This window comes from Euphorbia lathyris, chromosome 1, assembly GCF_963576675.1.
Source record: "Euphorbia lathyris chromosome 1, ddEupLath1.1, whole genome shotgun sequence".
Lineage (NCBI taxonomy): Eukaryota > Viridiplantae > Streptophyta > Magnoliopsida > Malpighiales > Euphorbiaceae > Euphorbia > Euphorbia lathyris.
Window position 1 is genome coordinate 91,755,893 of NC_088910.1, and position 7,119 is coordinate 91,763,011.

A 7,119-nucleotide genomic window follows, 5' to 3' on the forward strand; every position below is an offset into this window, starting at 1 on the left:
CAAGAAGCCAGGCGGACGGTAAGAAAGGCATCATACTTCTCCATAATAAACAATCACCTGTACCGAAAATCTTTTAGCCAGCCTTGGTTGAAGTGTGTTACGATAGAAGAGGGATAGGAGATCATTAGACAGTTGCATGAAGGTGCTTGTGGAGCCCATGAAGCATCGGCCTCCATTCTCAAGAAGTCCAGGCTGTCTGGATTCTATTGGCCTACTGCGGAACTTGATGCTCAGAAGTTGGTGGAGTCCTTTCACAACTGCCAGGTCCATGCAAATGAATCTCACACGGCTAAGCATCTAGAAAGTCCCATCATCGAAGGACGACCTTTCGCCACTTGGGGTATCGATATTGTCGGTCCCTTTCCCCCCATGAAGAGATAAAGGAAATACGTGGTAGTAGCCGTTGATCACTTTATAAAGTTGGTAGAAGCCGAAGCTATTTCCTCCATAAGTACAGAGCGAATGGCCGAGTTCATAAGGGACAATATTGTTGGAAAATTTGGAGTTCCCCACACACTTATCACCGATAATGGGATGCAGTTCAACTGCGATGAGTTCAGGTCTTTTTGTGGAAATCAAGGCATCCATAATAGATTCGCCTCAGTATATTACCCTCAATCTAATGGAATGACAGAAGTCACCAACCGATTTACCTTAAAGATAGGAAGCAATCGATCGCCTAGGGCAGATTAACTTCCTCAAAGGGAATAAAAGCTTCTAGCCTTAAAAAAGGCTCATACTTCGAGGTATGGCTGGCCACCTACCTTCAATCAAAACAAGTCCTAAAACCTAGAAATTTACTTGCTAAAAGATATAAAGCATAAAGTGAAATTAATGGTCAAAATGATTCATCAAAATAATAATTGTACTTAGTTACAATAAAGCTAAACGTTTACAATGGCATCCTCCTTGCCATCTTTCTCTAAAGACGCATCCTTTAGAGGAGCCTCACTCTCCGTATCAACAATCCTCGCCTGAGGAACCGTGCTATCAATCTCTGCAACGTCAACCTTGTCACCCGCCTCTTTCGATTCCTCGCTAAGATCATCCGCTTTAAGGTTGACAACAGGCTTACTTTCCTTGTTCAATCCTTTCAGCTCATTCCGGACTTGACCATGAATAAAGTCATGAGCATTTGTCATTCTATCATATCTGATAGCATCTTCAACTTCAGGGACCACATAGTTTGGATCAACAAAATCAATCTCCGGGTAGGCGAGTCTAACATAGGCCATGATCCGCTCGCTATATTAGTAAGCGCGGCTACCAGCCATAATCTCTGTATTCAACAAAGCAGCTTTATGGTTCTGGGCATCTTCTGCCATCTTCTTCTTCAGCTCATGGATCTCAGCATCCTTGCTTTCATTGAGAGTAATGGCAGCAGTGGCGTTCGCACTGACCACGGCCACTTCGTTCTCCAGGCTTTTTATGGTAGATTTATCAGCCACCCCCCTGGAGTAGATCCGCCTCCATTACGCGTATATGAGCATATGCCTGACAAAGCAAAAGAATCATTTAGAAACAAAGTCTCCCTCATAGAGATCACTCTTTCATCCAAAAATGTAAAGTAAGGAAAAACTTACCGAAAGGAGATCCCTCTTTCCCATCTTAGCATGGGCGGATCTAGAGAACTTGTTTTGACTCTCTTGCACTTCTCCGAGCTGGCCAATGGCTTCATCCAGTTTATTTACGACCAATTCGTTCCCTAGAGACCCCTTATCACCATACTTGGTGAACCAATATTTCCCCAAGTCAGGTTTGACCACCTACATGGAAGAAGCAAAGATCAAAACCCATAGCAAAAAGCAGAGAAAGGCAAAAAAACCATACCTGTTCTTGGTTAATGCCGAACCAATCCATTCTAGGCTTCCCAGCTCTCGAGGCATCCGCCATCAACTTCCCTCCGCCTGCAGTAGCCGCCCTTGTCTTCACGTAAGTAATCTCAGCCCCCACTCGGTGGACCAAGGGAATATCGCTCATCATAAATTCTAGAGCATCGACGTATGTCCAGAAATCTGTCTTGACGCTCCTCATGAGATTTGCCACTTTTTCCTCCATATCGGTCAGTAGAATCAAATCCCCAGCCATATATTGAGGCTTGTGGTTCCAGTTCATTGGGAATCCCAGAGATTTGCCCTCATTCACTTTGACGAAGAAGAACTTTTCGTCCCAGAGATGGACATTTGACATCTTATCACTAAACGGCGAATAGCCTCTAAATTTAACAAAGGTTATGAAGGATTCAGTTTTACGTTTTGAGGACTTATGGAGAGATCGGAAGACCCGGGGAGCAAGGGTTACCCCAATGTTGGAAGCTAAGAAACAATCTAACGCCACGTCTAACCAGCCGTTCGGATGCAGCTGGCTAACCATGATCCCAAAGAAATCGAGGATATCTCCTATCACTCGGGGAAGAGGAAGACAGAAGCCCCTTTCGACGTGACTTATGTACACAGAAAGAAATGGCATAGGGGGACATGCGGGTCGCTGATGGGCATCCGCCAATACGATCTCGTAATTTTTCATCCACGGATAACGATCTGCCAAGTTAGCAAGATCCATGGGACTCATGCGAGATGAAGTGATCTCCGCACGAGGCCCCTTTTTCCTAGTTGGGGTTGAAGAAGAAGCCTCCATACCAGAAACAGCTCTAAAGTTTATCACCGGAGCAATAGGGCTACCGTGGTGGAAGAGTTCTGGGTTTCTGTAAATCCAAAACAACGATTCCTATGCTCCCTCACAGTATTACGCAATTCCAATAAATCGCAACTCGGAGTACTCTCGGAAGAGTTTGTACTCTCAGAAGATGTTAAACTGAGCGAATACTCAGGGGAAGTAGTTAAATTGAAGAGCTCGGTAGTAGAGCCGGAGGAAGAACTCATAAAATCGAGATGAGAGCCAAAACGAACGGAATGGAAAAATCAACTTATATGAAAAGTCGAAAGCCTCACGAACTTGAAGGTCTTGACACAGGGAGAGCTCTGGAAAAATGCAGGAAGAAATCAAAAGCTGTAGCAAATGACAAAGTAAAACGGAAGAGAGAGAGAAAGGAGTTTTAAAAGATAGGCGCCAGTTACCTCGAGCGGAGTGTCCATGACACCTGTCAATCGGTGGATGGCCTGGGACAGAGTAGCCATCAATGTGACGCCTATTTACAGCACGCCAAGAAGATCAAAAGCCCTAAAGGACTTTAGCATCATTTAGGGGGGGGGAGGGCTTCTGATAACATCAAGATATTATTTACGGGACTAAAAGGGAAATTAACCAAACGATCGCGTATCACGTGGATCGAGAAAGCTATGGCGTATCAATCAAGTCACATGGATGGCGGATCACATAGATTCCTCCATACGCTATCCGTAGTCAAACATACGGGAGACCCGCCATCACACCTCGATCCGCCCCCATCGAACGGTTGAGCCGATTCCCAATAAAGGCAACTAATAACCCATTAATGAGCTAACAGTCATACTTGAATAAGATCAGTAACCGCAATTAATGAAGCATTAATGGAGACTTTCTAGTTACCAAGAGTTACAACTACATGACTATAAATAGCTTGCATCCCAAGCTATTGAGGTACACATTCACGCTCTCCTTAACCCTACGTTGTGCTTACAGTTTATTTTATTACTTTATACTGACTTTGGCATCGGAGCTTCCCCCTGCCGATCTCAACGGCGCCCCCCACAGGGAAGGACACCGATCAAGAATTCACCACCAATCATTAATTAGTTATATTGATTTGATTTTTTTTAACACAAAACTATGTTGTTTAACATTTTTCTTTTATAGAAATATTTTTTATTAAATGAATAACCGAACCAAACTTACTCATGAGCATGTCCATGAACATTATGATCGAGCTTACTCATGAGTTTGTTCATAAACATATAATCGAGCCGAGCTTCGTTGTGCTCAAACTCGATTACTTTACAAATCGAACCGAACACGATATCGACTTTTTATCCAGCCGCTTATGAGCGGATCGATTCATTTACAGTTCTAGATAGGTGTTTTATTATATGTGACCATGTGAATAAATATGTGTCCCTTCCCATGTCACACATGAAAAAAAATCAATAACTTTATATATGGATCCAACCTACATAATATTTTATTTTAAATAAATATTCATTTTTTTATATGAGATAATAATAATAATAATAATAATAATAATAATAATAATAATTGTATGTTATCAGTAACAAATTTAATATCATTTGAAAGATATCAGAATCTACGTGCAGAGATATATAATATTGAAAAGGCCGTGAGATTAAACTAAATATGAATAAATCTCTCAAGATACATGGACCAATAAGACGTTCTTTGAGTCTTCTATGGATAATCACTTTAAAATCAAGGAAGGTATTACTGACTATCTAAAATATGTATACTACTAAAAATATGACACTTATACTCTGTGAAATCTAAAGTATGTGGCGGTTCTGTTATTGGGCTCCCTATAAATAGAACGTGACTCCATAATCAAAGTATATACACAAATCTATTGGTCAATGGCGTCGCCTCGATCCTTTTTCTGTCTTACTTTAGTCATCAGAGAAATCACCAAAGCATGAAAGCACAATACAATAAATTCAATCATATTAAATTGATGCAATGAACATGGATCGAAACAAACAATCATGGTTGATCACCATTTAGAAATACACATGTATAATGCAAGGTGAACTAGTTTTCTCTTCCGTATTACTAATATTTCGGAAAATAATATTCCAACTTTGTATAATTATGAGATTTAGATCCTTTCATGTGGAGTTTTGAATAAAGTTAAAGTTTAATAAATTTGAACCTTTAAATCATTAGTAAGTATAATGCATGTACACAATTAAAGTAGCCATGGCTATGTTTTTTCTGATGGTTTGTTCCAGACAAGTTGTTGGGTGCTTATTGAATACTTATTTTATTTAGTCATTATTGATTTCTGATTTTTTTTTTTTTTTTTTTTTTTAATGTTATACTGCTTCTTTTATTTCATTGACCGATGTATAAATGGTTAAAATATTATAATCTAAAGGGTAATTAATTTATTAGTCCCTATATTTTAACAAAACACACTGTTTAGTCCCTGTATTTTTAAAAAACACATGATAAAATTCCTAACCTTTTTCTCGATGAACTGTTTAGTCCCTAACGTTTTTCTCGGTGAACTGTTTAGTCCCTGCCGTTAGACGCTCATGAAGATTTTGTTAGTCAATTTGGATTTGCGTTCTTATTTTCCTTTCCTTTAAACTTTAATGCATCTGAAATCAACTTTGAGTGTTCTTCTTCTTGATTTTCTTCTTAATCGTTCAAATTCGTAAGCATTGGGTCTGTTCTTTTTCGTGTTCTCCATACAAATAGCTTCTTCTTCTAAATTGGATTTCGTCTTCTAAAGTTTGAAGGTAAACAGTAAAGGGTAATTTAGTTATTTCCGAAGTCATAAACGGTAAAAAATCTTACAAACAGACGGAAGGACTAAACAGTTCACTGAAAAAAAGGTTAGGGACCTTACCATGTGTTTTTAAAAATACAGGGACTAAACAGTGTGTTTTGTCAAAATATAGGGACTAATAAATTAATTACCCTAATCTAAAATTACATCAAATGAACTTGAATATGCATTTTATCATAGTAGAGCAATAATAGATAGTCTTTGAGACACAACAGCGAGAAATACATTCCACTCAAAATCGATTTCATAGTTTTTTTTTTCCAATCTTCCAATGAATCAGATCAATTTGATGATGGATAAAACTTTTCTGTTTTTCATGAAGGAAAACATGATAACATCCATATAAGGAGACAGACTATAACTATCCATATAGGGAGGCAGATCACAACCATCCATATATGGGGAAAAAAAACAAATAAAGAAGAAACTACTAAATCTATCATAGTAGATCGATCGAAAAAAATTTCAATAAAAAAAAAGCAAAAAGAAGCTTATCTACCGACTAAAAATCGAAAAATACCTCAAACCTAGATAAATAAGACAAGAGCTTTTTAGTAGATAGACATAGGAGGTCTTTGTTAATTCATTTCTCGTTTTGTTTGGCTTTTCATATTAAAAAGAAGAGTTTTAGATGTTTGATTAGAGACATTCTATTTGACTTTTACATATTATATTGTAACAACAAATAGCAACAAGAAACAACGGATAAATCAAACGGATCCATAAACTGATACTATCAAAAAACAGTTCTCAGCAACATTCGAAATAAAAACCTAAGAACCCAAGTACTTGATCTAAATAATATATATTTTTAAATGATCTAAATAATTTAGTTAAAATAAATAAATAACATAAAATAAAATTTAAGAGAGTACATTGAATGTTTCATAAAGTTAATAATAAATGAGTTGTGTGTTATGCGAAGGAACTAGACCTGTTTATGGGTTGGGTCGGACTGAGCTTGGGCCGGGCCTAACCGGGCTTGTCACATAATTACTTTGTTCAAGCCCAACTAAGCCCACACTATATTTACATTGGGCTCGGGCCGGGCTTGGACCGGGCTGGACCAAGCTAAAAGAACTAATTCCTAAGCCCAACCCGGTCTGACCCAACTAATATCTTTGTATTTTTTAAAAATTAAAATTAAACTAAAAAAGTATACTATAAATATAAATAATAAAATACAATAAACTAAATTTTAGAGAATTATTTCAATAAAAATCAATTAACGCAATCCTAAATAAAAAAAAAATACTTTTTTGATAGTAGTAAATAAAATAGTAACAAAAATATGTATATGTTCACCAATTGTAAAAAAATATATGGTTTAAAAATTTTTATGTTGAAGAAATTTAAAATTTTTATTTTTGAAATATAAAGTTTATTAAACTATAAAAGTTATTAAATTAGAATTATTATTAAAATTTCGGACCGGGCTGGGCCTGGGTTTTGAGATAAATCCCAAAGGGTTAAATACATGAATATCATAATTAACTATAAAATTATAACTAAGTCATATCACCAAACTTAATTTTTAATATGTCATTATTCTTTATATATTATGATTTTACACTATAATTTAAAAATTCTAGACTCCAATTCATAAATCCTAAACTCTAGAAAATATATTCTAGACTTCTAATTTATAAATTCTAATCCTT